Raw genomic sequence first — 14,318 nt, 5'->3', positions numbered from 1 at the left:
GTTCGAGGTAGTGGACCTGTCCAGTGCATACCACGCGCTACTGGGTAGGCCCGCGCTCACCAAGTTCATGGCAGTACCCTACTACGCCTACCTGAAGATGAAGCTGCTGGGTCCAAAGGGCCTCATCACCATCACCGGCGACTACCGCAAGTCCCTGGACTATGCCCGAGATGGCACCAAGCTAGCCGAGTCGCTGGTCATAGCCGAGGAGTGGCACCAACTCGACCGGATCGTCGCCTTGGGCCAGGAGGCGTCAGCCACCCAGATCCCGACCGAGGAGCCAGCCGACGAGGCCGCGTTCAAGCCCTCCAAAGAGACCAAGAAGGTGAAGCTGAACCCGGAGGATCCCAGCTGCAGCAAGTACGTTGTCGTAGGCATCTGCCACGACAAAAAATAGGAAGGCGAGCTTGTTGACTTCCGCTGTGAGAATCGGGATATTTTTGAATGAACACCCAAGGACATGCTGGGTATCCCTAGGAAGTACGCCGAGCACAAACTCTACGTCCACAAGGATGCCAAGCCTGTCCGTCAACCCCTACGACGCTTTTCCGAAGAGAAGAGAAGGACCATTGGTGAAGAGGTCGCCAAACTCTTGGCGGCCGGCTTCATCATGGAAATGTTTCACCCTGAGTTGGCCCAAATCTCGGGGGCTACACCCAGTGGGTGTGCTAGCGCGCCCGCACTAAAAAAGAGCGTGAAGAAGAAATACCTGTCGCGACGCGGAGCTCCTCCTCCTTGACGGCGAGCCCCTCCTTGAGACGCCGATGCGTCTCAAGGAGACGGTTGAAGACATTGACCCGGTAGGAGTCAAGTTGCAACAAGAAGAAACAATCAGCACAAGCCGGCAAGATAAGATTCAGCCCAACTGCCACGCAGTTGGCCCAGATCTCGGGGGCTACACCCAGTGGGTGCGCTGACGCGCCCCCACGAAGAGGAAAACAACAGAAAAAGAAAAAACAGAGCACAGGCGGAAACTTACGAAGACGGCGCGCTCCAGATCCCGCGTCGCCTCAACCTCGTCCTGGGCGAAGGCCCAGATCCGGTCTGTCCACCCTCGCAGGCGATGGCTTATGGCGGCCATTGCCACCATATCCTGGGTCAGAGGTCCGAAAGGGACCTCGCTGGTCCCGCTCAACGACGCCTGTGGCTCGGCAGCCCGGCGTCCTTCGGCCCTGATCGCCAGGGCGTGCCCTCCGCTGGCCGCCCCTGAAGCCGGGGCCTTCTCCAGCGCCCTCCCCAGCACCGACGCCGGCTTGGTGGGTGGAGCGGTTTGAGGCTCCACCACCAGAAGCGCCTCGTCCACCGACGCCCGGGGTGCCCCTCCGGCGCCGCCCGCGCCGCCTCCTCCAAGATGGCATCGCCGCCGCCTCCATCGGCCCCCTCCTGCTCGACCACGTTGGTCCATGGTGGGGTGCCGTCCTCGACAACCACGACCTCCCGGTCAAGGTCCATCGCGTCTGCATGGCCGCCTTGGCCGTGCTCCCTTGCCGACACCGACACGAAGACCGTCGTCGCCGCCACCGTCCCCGCCGGCATCTCTGCCCACACCGTCTTGCGCCCACACCATCGCGGCTCTAACCCAGGCCTGGGTCGACGCATCCACCAGCTCCGCCTCGGCCCGGTTCCGATCCCGCCAGGCCAGGCCCTCGGCATCGGTCGGGTCCAGGCCGAGGTCCGGATCCTCCGGCGCCTCGTCCCCGTCCTCGTCCTCGTCCCGGTCGGCGGCGGCGGATCGTCTCCTTCGGAACGCGGCGCCCACGACGGACACGACATCCCCCACCACCAGCGCCAGCGAAATCGGCGACCTGAAGCACAAGACAAAAATGATTACTCGGGTCGAGCAGGGCTGCTCAGCAACTCGCCTCGGGCAGAAGAAATCACTTACCCCGGAACAACCGGGACTTCGGGCCTCGCTGCCCTTTCTTGCGGAGCGCCGCGCCTCCTCTTGGCGGGCGGCTTCGCGCCTCCGCTTGGGGCCCGCGGCGGGGCGATATCCTTCCCGTGCGGGCGCCGCGCCGTCCCCACCCCCCGAGATGACCCGGCTCCGGCCGCGCCGCCGCCTCGTCAACCCGGCACCGCTGCGTCAACAGCTTGCATCAACGTTTCCGAAGCAGTCCCGCGACCGGAAACTCAAGGAATATAAACAAGGCTCACCTGCTCGGTGCCCTGCGCCCGTTTCGGTGGCCGCCGCCTCCCCTCCATATTGGGCCTCGGGCTCCTCTGAGGCGTCCCGCACCACCTGTGCCCGCGCCCGGTCATAAGGGTGCCGGATGGCGTTCAGAAGCACCTCTCGCGTCGCGTCAGGATGAATGAGAAGATAAGCAGCAGCGAAGTATGGAGACCAGGGACTCACCAACGGAGCCAAGTTCGCACGGCTGTATGGGGCCTTCCCGAACACCCAGTCGACCCCCAAGTTGGCCTTCGTGATATCATTAACCCGACGCGCGATCTGGTCCGCCGCCAACCGCATATTCGCCATGCGGTTGGGATCTTGGAGGCCGGCCATCTGGCCGATGAGGTGGCTGTGCCACTGCAGCGGCAGCACCCGTCGAACGATGAAGGCGGTGATGAGGTCGGTGTCGGTGAGCCCCTCCTGCTCCTTCATCACCGAAACCCGCTCGCACAGGTTGAGCACCTCCTGCGACGGGTGCTTGGGGTAGTACCCCTAGTTCAGCTTCCCCCACGGCAGCGAGTTGATGAATGGCGGAAGGTTGATGCAGTCCTCGCCGACGCTGCGGACATAGAAGGAGTTATGCCATTTCTTGGCGGAATCCTCCAGTGGCATCTTCGGGCAGTCGGCGACCGCTTGGTGATGACGGTGGCCCCGCACTCGGACATCTCCCCGGCCTGCGGCCCCTGCTGCTTCAGAGAGAAGAAGCGCACCCAGAGGTCGATCGAAGGCTCGACCCCCAGGTACCCCTCGCAGAGAGTGACGAAGCCGGACAGCTGCACGATCGTGACGATGCCAAGGTGATGAGGCTGGAGCCCGAAGAACTCCAGAAACTCGTAGAAGAAGCCGCTCGCGGGCAGCCCGAACCCGCGCTTGAAGTGCGGCAGGAAGACCACCTACTCCGAGCCTCTGGGTCGCGGCTCCCGCTCGCCTTGCGGGAGGTGAGCCTCGACCTCCTCCGCCCTTGGCAGGCGCCTGGTGTCGCGGAGGTAGGCGATGTCGTCAAGGGTGACGGTCGAGTCCATCCACGACCCTGACGGCAGCGCATCGTCCCGTGCGCGAAGAAGAAGAAGAAAGGGGAAAGAAAGATGGCAGGAAAGCTTTGCTCTAAACGGCGGGCGACTCAGCTGGCGGTGACCGTCGAAAGCAGACGAAGGACGAAGAGGCAGGGGTGCGCGAGCGTGAGTGATCTCCGCCGCCCCCTTGCCCCCAATTTAGAGGCCACGATTCAAAACGTGCGCTCACCCCTCCCACTTCCCCGCAATAAGTGCACACGTACGCATGCAATAACTTCCTGGAGAATAGCAACCGACCTGCGGATGCCACAATAAATCCGCGCGCGTGGTCTGAGGGCGTGAAGTGGGGGCCCCCAGAGTGTCGCCCCGTCCTATCGTGTGCGTGGCCTGTCAGGCCCTTCCGGCTCCCAGGTGCCACGTGGCGGCCGTGCGAAGCCCAAAGGATTGCCTAAGATTCGATGGGCTCCTCGGTTTCCCGCCGCGACCAAGACGCCGCGATCTGGCTTCCGGAAGCCGGCACATAGTGGGTGTTGCCGGACTAGGCGGTCGCCAAGTTTACCTCTGCACAAGGGGGAAACTGCGAAGGCCCACCACCCGAAGACGGCGGACCTTCACAGCTTCGGGGACTACTATCGGGGGAATGAACCCTAGGCATGCAATGGAACCCAGATCCTTTTTGAAAACAACAGGGCCAACATCGCCCCTCAGTCCGGCCCGACCTTGGCTGAGTGGCTCGACTTGGCCAAGTCACTCGATCAAGCCAAGCAGGCCGACCCGGCCGGGCTCCTCTGAAAGCACAAGTGCTCCCTGGGTGGTTTTGGTAATTAATGTCAACATATCTCTTGTTGGACTAACACTTTTACCTAGTATGTTTCAGATAAGTTCAACAATGTAGTGGCATGGACTAGAGGATGTGGAACCCTTTCAAGATGCTAAGGACAAAGGATTGGCTCAAGCTTCAAGATCAAGACTCTACATTTTCTATTTTAGTGATCCAAGATCACATTGAGTCTATAGGAAAATCCAATACTATCAAGAGGGGATGAGGTGTTGCTTAATGGCTTCCTTGCTCAAAGTGCTTAGTGATATGCTCCAAAACCCTCAACTACCTTCCCACATCCACATATGACCTAAACCAAAAGTCAAACTCGGCCCCACTGATTCTATCTATCCGGCGCCACCGAGTTTCAGATGTCATAGCCACTGCCACAAACCCTAGCAAATCGGTTTCACTGATAGGGATCTCGGTCTCACCGAGGTGGGATTGTAATCTCTCTGTGTATGTCCATTACCAAAATCGGTCTCACCGAGTTTGAGCAATTGGTACTACCGAGATTACAATGAAGACCCTCTAGTTAGCTTATTACCAAATTCGGTCCCACCGAGTTTGTGTAATCGGTCTCACCGAGTTTGCCTGACCAACTCTCTGGTTAGCTTATTACCAAAATCGGTCCCACTGAGTTTGTGTAATCGGTCACACCGAGATTACGTTATGGCCTAAGCCTAACCATATCGGTCCTACCGAGTTGCATCTCAGTCCCACCGAAAATCCTAACGGTCACTAGGTTTGCTGACCGGTCCGACCGAGTTTAACCATTCGGTCCCACCGAGTTTGGCAAATTGTGTGTAACGGTTAGATTTTGTGTGGAGGATATATATACCCCTCCACCCACTCTTCATTCGTGGAGAGAGCCATCAGAACATACCTACACTTCCAATACACATTTTCTGAGAGAGAACCACCTACACTTGTGTTGAGGTCAAGATATTCCATTCCAACCATATGAATCTTGATCTCTAGCCTTTCCCAAGTTGCTTTCCACTCAAATCTTCTTTCCACCAAATCAAAATCCTGAGAGAGAGAGAGTTGAGTGTTGGGAGACTATCATTCGAAGCACAAGAGCAAGGAGTTCATCATCAACACACCATTTTGTTACTTCTTGGAGAGTGGTGTCTCCTAGATTGGCTAGGTGTCACTTGGGAGCCTCCAACAAGATTGTGGAGTTGAACCAAGGAGTTTGTAAGGGCAAGGAGATCGCCTACTTCATGAAGATCTACCGCTAGTGAGGCAAGTCCTTCGTGGGCGACGGCCGTGATGGAATAGACAAGGTTGCTTCTTCGTGGACCCTTCGTGGGTGGAGCCCTCCGTGGACTCGCACAACCATTACCCTCCATGGGTTGAAGTCTCCATCAACATGGATGTACGATAGCACCACCTATCGGAACCACGACAAAAACATCCGTGTCTCCAATTGTGTTTGAATACTCCAAACCCTTCTCTTTACATTCTTGCAAGTTGCATGCTTTACTTTCCGCTGCTCATATACTCATTGCATGCTTGCTTGATATGTATTGTGTTTGTTAAACTTGTGCTTAAACTCTACTTAAACTTAAGAATATTACAAACTGCAACTTTTGGCACTTAGTGTCTAATCACCCCCTCTAGACACCTCTTCTCGATCCTTTCAATTGGTATCAGAGTTTTGGTCTCCATTGCCTTGGTTTAAACACCATTGGAGGAAGGTGGATGTGTCTACTTTGGGGAGTCTTAGACATAGAGTGCCTATTCTTGATCGAGAGTATTTTCATGAGTGGAAAAATGAAATGCTTGAGATTTTCAATGAATATCATTTGAACAAGTACATTACTAGCCCTTGTGCACCTCATGTTGATCCTTTGCACCCTACCCTAGATGAAGATATTGACATGATTCGCAATCTTAGAACCATTGAGATCATCATTAGAGGCTTGCCTAGAAACTTGATTAGATGTTTGCCTACTCTCAAGTGTGCCTACACCATATGGAGATTTCTTGAGGAACGATCTCCAGATTATTCCTTGAAAAATTTAGTCGAAATTATCGATAAGTCTATTGCCTTTAGTAAGATGAACTCTAGTGATCCTAGCTTTGGTGATTTTCTATTTGAGCTTACCAATCTCATGCGTGCTAAAGGAAATGTTGGAATCATTAGTGATATCATATCCGAAGCTATTAGAATTCATAAAGGTAAACATTATGATGATCATTTATTTAATGAATTACCCTCTCTTGGAATTGATCAATCACAAGATGATGTTGAACATGGATACTATGATGAAGATGATGATAGTGACTATGATCTTGATGATGCAATGAGGCATTTTGGTCTTATGGCAAATCTTCACGGCTACATGGCTGGAGGAAAGGAATGGGTCCTTGATAGTGGATGTACTGATCATATGACCGGAGATAAAGATATGTTCCGTGAGCTTGCTGAAAACGACGGCCCTCGAAAATATGCTTGTTGAATCCCTTGGATACAATTTACTTTCAGTTTCTAGACTTGCGACTTTCGGTTTCAATGTCTTATTCACTGAAGTAGATTGCCAAGTGTTTCATAGAGACAATCATAAAATGGTGTTTACCGGTATACGTAGAGGAGATCTTTACATTGTTGATTTCACTAAAAAGGCTCAACCTAGAACTTGCTTAATTACCAAATCTTCTAAAGGCTGGTTGTGGCATAGAAGACTAGGTCATGTTGGTATGCGAAATCTTGATAAGCTTATTAAAGGTGATCATATCCTTGGAATAAAAGATGTCATATTTGACAAGGATAGACTTTGTAGTGCTTGTCAAGCAGGGAAACAAGTTGGAGGAAGTCACCGCGCAAAGAACATCATGACCACAAGAAGACCACTCGAGCTACTTCACATGGATCTCTTTGGTCCAAATGCCTACAAGAGTCTCGGTGGTAACTCAGTTGGTCTAGTCATAGTTGATGATTTTTCAAGATTTACGTGGGTGTTCTTTCTTGATGACAAATCGCAGGTCCAAAAGATCTTCAAAAACTTCGCTAGGAAGGCCCAAAATTAGTTTGATGTGAAGATCAAGAAGGTTCGGAGCGACAACGGAACGGAGTTCAAGAACGCAAATGTGGACACCTTTCTTGACGAAGAAGGGATTTCACACGAGTTCTCGGCTACGTACACACCTCAACAAAATGGAGTTGTTGAAAGGAAGAACCGGACTCTTATCGAGATGGCAAGAACGATGCTTGATGAGTACAAAACGCCAAAGCACTTTTGGGCGGAAGTGGTTGAGACAGATTGTCATGCAACAAATCCCTTGTATCTTCACAAGCTACTCGGCAAGACGGCATACGAGCTCCTCACCGGTAACAAACCCCAAGTTGGATACTTTCGAGTATTCGGCTCAAAGTGCTACATTCTTGATAAACATCATCGTTCTAGATTTTCTCCTAAATCTCATGAAGGTTTCCTACTTGGTTATGGCTCAAACTCTCAAACTTACCGTGTCTACAACAATTTCACCCGAAAGGTTGAAGAGACGGTAGATGTGAAGTTTGATGAATCTAACGGCTCACAAGTAGAGCAATTGCCAATTGATGTAGGAGAAAAAGACCCTTCGGAAGCAATTCAAGACTTATCCATTGGCAAGATTCGTCCAACAGAAGTGAAGGAGAGTACCTCGTCCGTCCAAGTGGAAGCTTCTACCTCATGACAAGGTGAACCAAGAGTTGATACGGAAGCATCCACAAGTGGGACACGCCAAGATGAAGAAAACAAGGAAGCGCACCAAGATGAACATCAAAAACCTCCTTCTCCACCATGACAAGAGAACGACAACGTCAACAATGAAGAAGGCCAAGAAGAAGCACAAGATGAAGAGGATGTTCCACCCCGACCCAAGCAAAAGCTTTCACGAGTTCGAGCAAGAATTGCTAATGATCATCCCGTCGAGCAAATCTACAATGATATCCAAACCGGGAGAATCACTCGCTCTAAAACTCGTTTAGCTAACTTTTGTGAACATTACTCATTCATCTCTAGCATTGAACCTATGAAGGTTGAAGAAGCATTGGAGGATCCGTACTGGATAAACGCTATGCATGAAGAGCTACACAACTTTGAGAGAAATCAAGTGCGGACATTGGTCGAGAAGCCCGACAATAACCACAACATCATTGGTACCAAATGGGTATTTCGCAACAAGCAAGATGAAGATGGACAAGTGGTTCGCAACAAAGCACGTCTCGTCGCCCAAGGCTACACACAAGTTGAAGGTATGGACTACGGTGAGACATATGCTCCCGTTGCTAGACTTGAGTCCATTCGCATCTTACTTGCTTATGCTAATCACCATAATATCACCTTGTACCAAATGGACATTAAAAGTGCTTTTCTAAATGGCAAAATCGAGGAGGAAGTTTATGTTAAGCAACCTCCCGGCTTCGTCAATCCTAAGAAACCTAATCATGTTTACAAACTTCACAAAGCCCTTTATGGTCTTAAACAAGCTCCTAGAGCATGGTATAAATGCTTGACCAAGTTCCTTATTGAAAAAGGCTTTGAAATTGGTAAAATTGATTCTACTCTTTTTACTAAAAGGGTTAATGGAGAACTATTTGTGTGCCAAATTTATGTTGATGATATCATATTTGGTTCAACTAACCCTCATTTTAGTGAGAAGTTTGGAAAGCTAATGTCGGAGAAGTTTGAGATGTCTATGATGAGTGAACTCAAATTCTTTCTCGGATTGCAAATCAAGCAAACTAAGGAAGGTACCTTTGTCTCTCAAACGAAGTACACAAAGGACTTATTCAAGAAGTTCAATATGCAAGAATGCAAAGGTATGACTACACCCATGCCTACTAGTGGACATCTTGATTTGACCAAAGATGGTGAACCGGTTGATCAAAAGGTTTATCGCTCTATGATTGGTTCATTGTTATATCTATGTGCCTCTCGTCCCGATATTATGCTAAGTGTGTGCATGTGTGCACGATATCAAGCTGCTCCTAAAGAGTGTCATCTTAAGGCTGTGAAAAGGATAGTGAGATACCTAATCCATACACCAAATTTTGGCATTTGGTATCCTAAGAGGTCCTCTTTTGATCTTGTTGGCTACTCCGATTCGGACTATGCCAGAGACAAGGTTGATAGAAAATCCACTTCGGGTACTTGTCAATTCCTTGGTAGATCTCTTATGTCTTGGTCTTCCAAGAAACAAAACTCGGTATCCTTATCCACCGCCGAAGCAGAATACATTGCCGCTGGTTCATGTTGTGCTCAATTACTTTGGATGACCCAAACCCTTAAAGATTATGGGATATATGTGAAACATGTTCCATTGCTATGTGACAATGAAAGTGCTATTAAGATTGCTCACAATCCCGTGCAACATTCTCGAACTAAGCATATTGAAGTTCATCATCATTTCATTCGAGATCATGTTGCAAAAGGGGACATTAACCTTAAGCATGTTCGCACTGATAAGCAATTGGCGGATATATTCACTAAACCACTTGATGATAAAGTGTTTTGCAGGTTGAGAGGTGAATTGAACATCATTGGCGCTTCAAACTTGGAGTAGGAACTCCATTTGATACATGCGGGGCATGAGCCTATGACTGATCCTCGATATTTCTCTTATGATGCTATTCATATGTCTTGGATATATTTGTACCTTGCATGTTATCTAACCCGTGTAGGTACTTGGTTGAATCTAACATATCCTTTGGCAAATTCTATGTTGAGTCTCATGATTGTCCTTTTGGATACACAAGTGCTCTTCCTTGCAAAGCTAACCAATGTAGTTAGATGAACTCAAACTCCAAGTGGTGCTCCCAACCCTTGATGAACTACATTCTCCTTGAGCAACCCGCACAAGTTCAACCACATGAGCAAGATCAACACCACCACCCAAGGTATGTTATTCCATCTTAGAGAAGCTTTACTCCTAGTCATGAGTCAAAGCAACTGGACAAGATGTGAATACATCAAAAGGCTTAAACGAAAAATGGTAACCCCATTTTGAACTTAAACGATGAGTATGACCTATGATCAAGTGCTCTCACTTGACTCCTAAGTCAATATACTCTAACATAGGTGACTTTGTCGCCGACCATCTCTAGATGAAGTTCTCGTGTGTCTCTACGTGCTTTTGTCTCTTGCATATTTGTTTCCCCTTACAAAAAAACTTCATCTAGAACTTTTAGTTTCTTTTCTTTCCTTTTTGTTCTGCATTTTCTGCATCCAATTCATTGGAAATCTTTCAGTAAATTCCTTGCATATCCTTGTGAGATTTTACTTGTCTAGTGAGCTGAGGTGACAAGTGGTTTCACTCTAATGAACTCGGTCACACCGGTTTGTTCTCTTAGGCCCAACGAAATCTTTCGGTGCAACCGAAGCACACAACTTGGAGTCACCGATTCCACCACAGGAAAACCAACTTGCCACTTATTCCTGATTTCTGTTTGCTCCAGCTCCACTCAATGATTCTTGTCCTCTACCAGCATCATATTAGACATGCTGCTTTGCTCTGTGACTCGAGGACCAACCCATTTGTATCACATGTCCAAAAGAGCCCTTCTTGGAAATTGATGTCAAAGGGGGAGAGAGAGATCACATCAAAGCTTAATCCCTCCTATAGGGGGAGAAAGAGAGAATACTCAGGGGGAGAAAGTTTCTCAACTAGGAGAAAGTAATATCATCAAAGACCCCAGATGCTTGGTGTTCAAGAGGAGAGATGTCACATGTATTTAAGAGGGGAAAGACATGTTTGGTTGCTTGCTTTAGCTCAAGCTCTGTTGTTTTCTTTTTTGTTGCTCTGATTTTCTGTTCCCTATCTTCTCCCAATATCCCATGCAGATTCAGGGGGAGCAAGACATCTAAGGGAAGGAAATCTCTGATTTTATTGCATATCTTTACCTTTGGGGACATGTCTATATCCAATGTGGTACTTAGTACTCACTCTACATGTCATCCCAGTCTTGGTTCTCTTGTGGTTTCTCTTGCTTGCTCTGTTCAGTAGGTGTATCTGTGTTATTTAACCTTGTTTGCGCAGGTTCATCCCATCCTAAGCCAACTCAAGACCACAAGGTAAGTATATGCATCACAGTCATGTGAATGAGAAATTCTTGCTGATGTACATACTGTTTGCAAGAAGGACTCATGAGCATGAAGGTACATTTCTCACATTCACATCATTTGCTCTGATGCATATAGCCAAGATACATGTAACACATTGCTTACTCTGTCATGTTTACGCATTCACATGCTCCTATATTCAATATTCACATTATTGCATACATGTAGGGGGAGCCTATGCATGTTACATGTCTTTCCAAAGCTTTACTTGCTATTCTCTATATCTTTATCTAAAGCTTTGATGTATGTTGTCATCAATTACCAAAAAGGGGGAGATTGAAAGCACAAGTGCTCCCTGGGTGGTTTTGGTAATTAATGTCAACATATCTCTTGTTGGACTAAGACTTTTACCTAGTATGTTTCAGATAAGTCCAACAATGGAGTGGCATGGACTAGAGGATGTGGAACCCTTTCAAGATGCTAATGACAAAGGATTGGCTCAAGCTTCAAGATCAAGACTCTACATTTTCTATTTTAGTGATCCAAGATCACATTGAGTCTATAGGAAAAGCCAATACTATCAAGAGGGGATGAGGCGTTGCTTAATGGCTTGCTTGCTCAAAGTGCTTAGTGATATGCTCCAAAACCCTCAACTACCTTCCCACATCCACATATGACCTAAACCAAAAGTCAAACTCGGCCCCACCGATTCTATCTATCCGGCGCCACCGAGTTTCAGATGTCATAGCCACTGCCACAAACCCTAGGAAATCGGTTTCACCGATAGGGATCTCGGTCTTACCGAGATGGGATTGTAATCTCTCTGTGTATGTACATTACCAAAATCAGTCTCACCGAGTTTGAGCAATCGGTACTACCGAGATTACAATGCAGACCCTCTAGTTAACTTGTTACCAAAATCGGTCCCACCGAGTTTGTGTAATCGGTCTCACCGAGTTTGCCTGACCAACTCTCTGGTTAGCTTATTACCAAAATCGGTCCCACCGAGTTTGTGTAATCGGTCACACCGAGATTACGTTATGCCCTAACCCTAACCATATCGGTCCTACCGAGTTGCATCTCAGTCCCACCGAAAATCCTAACGGTCACTAGGTTTGCTGACCGGTCCGACCGAGTTTAACCATTCGGTCCCACCGAGTTTGGCAAATTGTGTGTAACGGTTAGATTTTGTGTGGAGGCTATATATACCCCTCCACCCACTCTTCATTTGTGGAGAGAGCCATCAGAACATACCTACACTTCCAATACACATTTTCTGAGAGAGAACCACCTACACTTGTGTTGAGGTCAAGATATTCCATTCCAACCATATGAATCTTGATCTCTAGCCTTTCCCAAGTTGATTTCCACTCAAATCTTCTTTCCACCAAATCCAAGTCCTAAGAGAGAGAGTTGAGTGTCGGGGAGACTATCATTTGAAGCACAAGAGCAAGGAGCTCATCATCAACACACCATTTGTTACTTCTTGGAGAGTGGTGTCTCCTAGATTGGCTAGGTGTCACTTGGGAGCCTCCAACAAGATTGTGGAGTTGAACCAAGGATTTTGTAAGGGCAAGGAGATCGCCTACTTCGTGAAGATCTACTGCTAGTGAGGCAAGTCCTTCGTGGGTGACTGTAACGCCCCGGATACACCCGCCGGTGGTCGTTACTTCTGGCGGGATATAGACTGGCCCCACAGATCAATACTAGTCTTTTCTGCGCACTTTGTCCTCACTCATGCGCACCCGAGAGCAACTTCCCGGTCGGTCACCCATCCTGACACTACTCCAAGCTGAGCACGCTTAACTTTGGAGTTCTGTCCGAATGGGCTCCCGGAAAAGAAGGAATTCCTTATTGATATGAGTAGTCTATCATCCCTAATAAGCCAGGCCATCACATACACCCCCACTCAGAGGAACCGACGTCCTCATCGGGCCACAGGAACGTTCCCTCTTGGCACAAACGTCTGTGCTTCCAGTCCGGTACATGTGCCATGCCGGGTGCCACGACGGGTCACAAACGTCATGAACAACATGACCACGCACCTGTCCGCAACCATCCGTGTAACCGCGAGGGTCGGCTCTAATACCAACTTGTAACGCCCCGGACACACCCGCCGGTGGTCGTTACTCCTGGCGGGATATAGACTGGCCCCACAGATCAATACTAGTCTTTTCTGCGCACTTTGTCCTCACTCATGCGCACCCGGGAGCAACTTCCCGGTCGGTCACCCATCCTGACACTACTCCAAGCTGAGCACGCTTAACTTTGGAGTTCTGTCCGAATGGGCTCCCGGAAAAGAAGGAATTCCTTATTGATATGAGTAGTCTATCATCCCTAATAAGCCAGGCCATCACATACACCCCCACTCAGAGGAACCGACGTCCTCATCGGGCCATAGGAACGTTCCCTCTTGGCACAAACGTCTGTGCTTCCAGTCCGGTACATGTGTCATGCCGGGTGCCACGACGGGTCACAAACGTCATGAACAACATGACCACGCACCTATCCGCAACCATCCGTGTAACCGTGAGGGTCGGCTCTGATACCAACTTGTAACGCCCCAGACACACCCGCCGGTGGTCGTTACTCCTGGCGGGATATAGACTGGCCCCACAGATCAATACTAGTCTTTTCTGCGCACTTTGTTCTCACTCATGCGCACCCGGGAGCAACTTCCCGGTCGGTCACCCATCCTGACACTACTCCAAGCTGAGCACACTTAACTTTGGAGTTCTGTCCGAATGGGCTCCCGGAAAAGAAGGAATTCCTTATTTATATGAGTAGTCTATCATCCCTAATAAGCCAGGCCATCACAGCGACGGCCGTGATGGAATAGACAAGGTTGCTTCTTCATGGACCCTTCGTGGGTGGAGCCCTTTGTGGACTCGCGCAACCGTTACCCTCCGTGGGTTGAAGTCTCCATCAACGTGGATGTATGATAGCACCACCTATCGGAACCACGACAAAAACATCCGTGTCTCCAATTGCGTTTGAATACTCCAAACCCTTCTCTTTACATTCTTGCAAGTTGCATGCTTTACTTTCCGCTGCTCATATACTCATTGCATGCTTGCTTGATATGTATTGTGTTTGTTAAACTTGTGCTTAAACTCCACTTAAACTTAAGAATATTAAAAACTGCAACTTTTGGCACTTAGTGTCTAATCACCCCCCCCTCTAGACACCTCTTCTCGATCCTTTCATCCTCGACTCGGCCCGAACAACCAAGCTCAAGACTTCTCCAGCAAGCCAGCACC

Source organism: Triticum dicoccoides, chromosome 4A, assembly GCF_002162155.2.
Source record: "Triticum dicoccoides isolate Atlit2015 ecotype Zavitan chromosome 4A, WEW_v2.0, whole genome shotgun sequence".
NCBI classification, from domain to species: domain Eukaryota; kingdom Viridiplantae; phylum Streptophyta; class Magnoliopsida; order Poales; family Poaceae; genus Triticum; species Triticum dicoccoides.
This window is presented reverse-complemented; position numbering follows the sequence as displayed.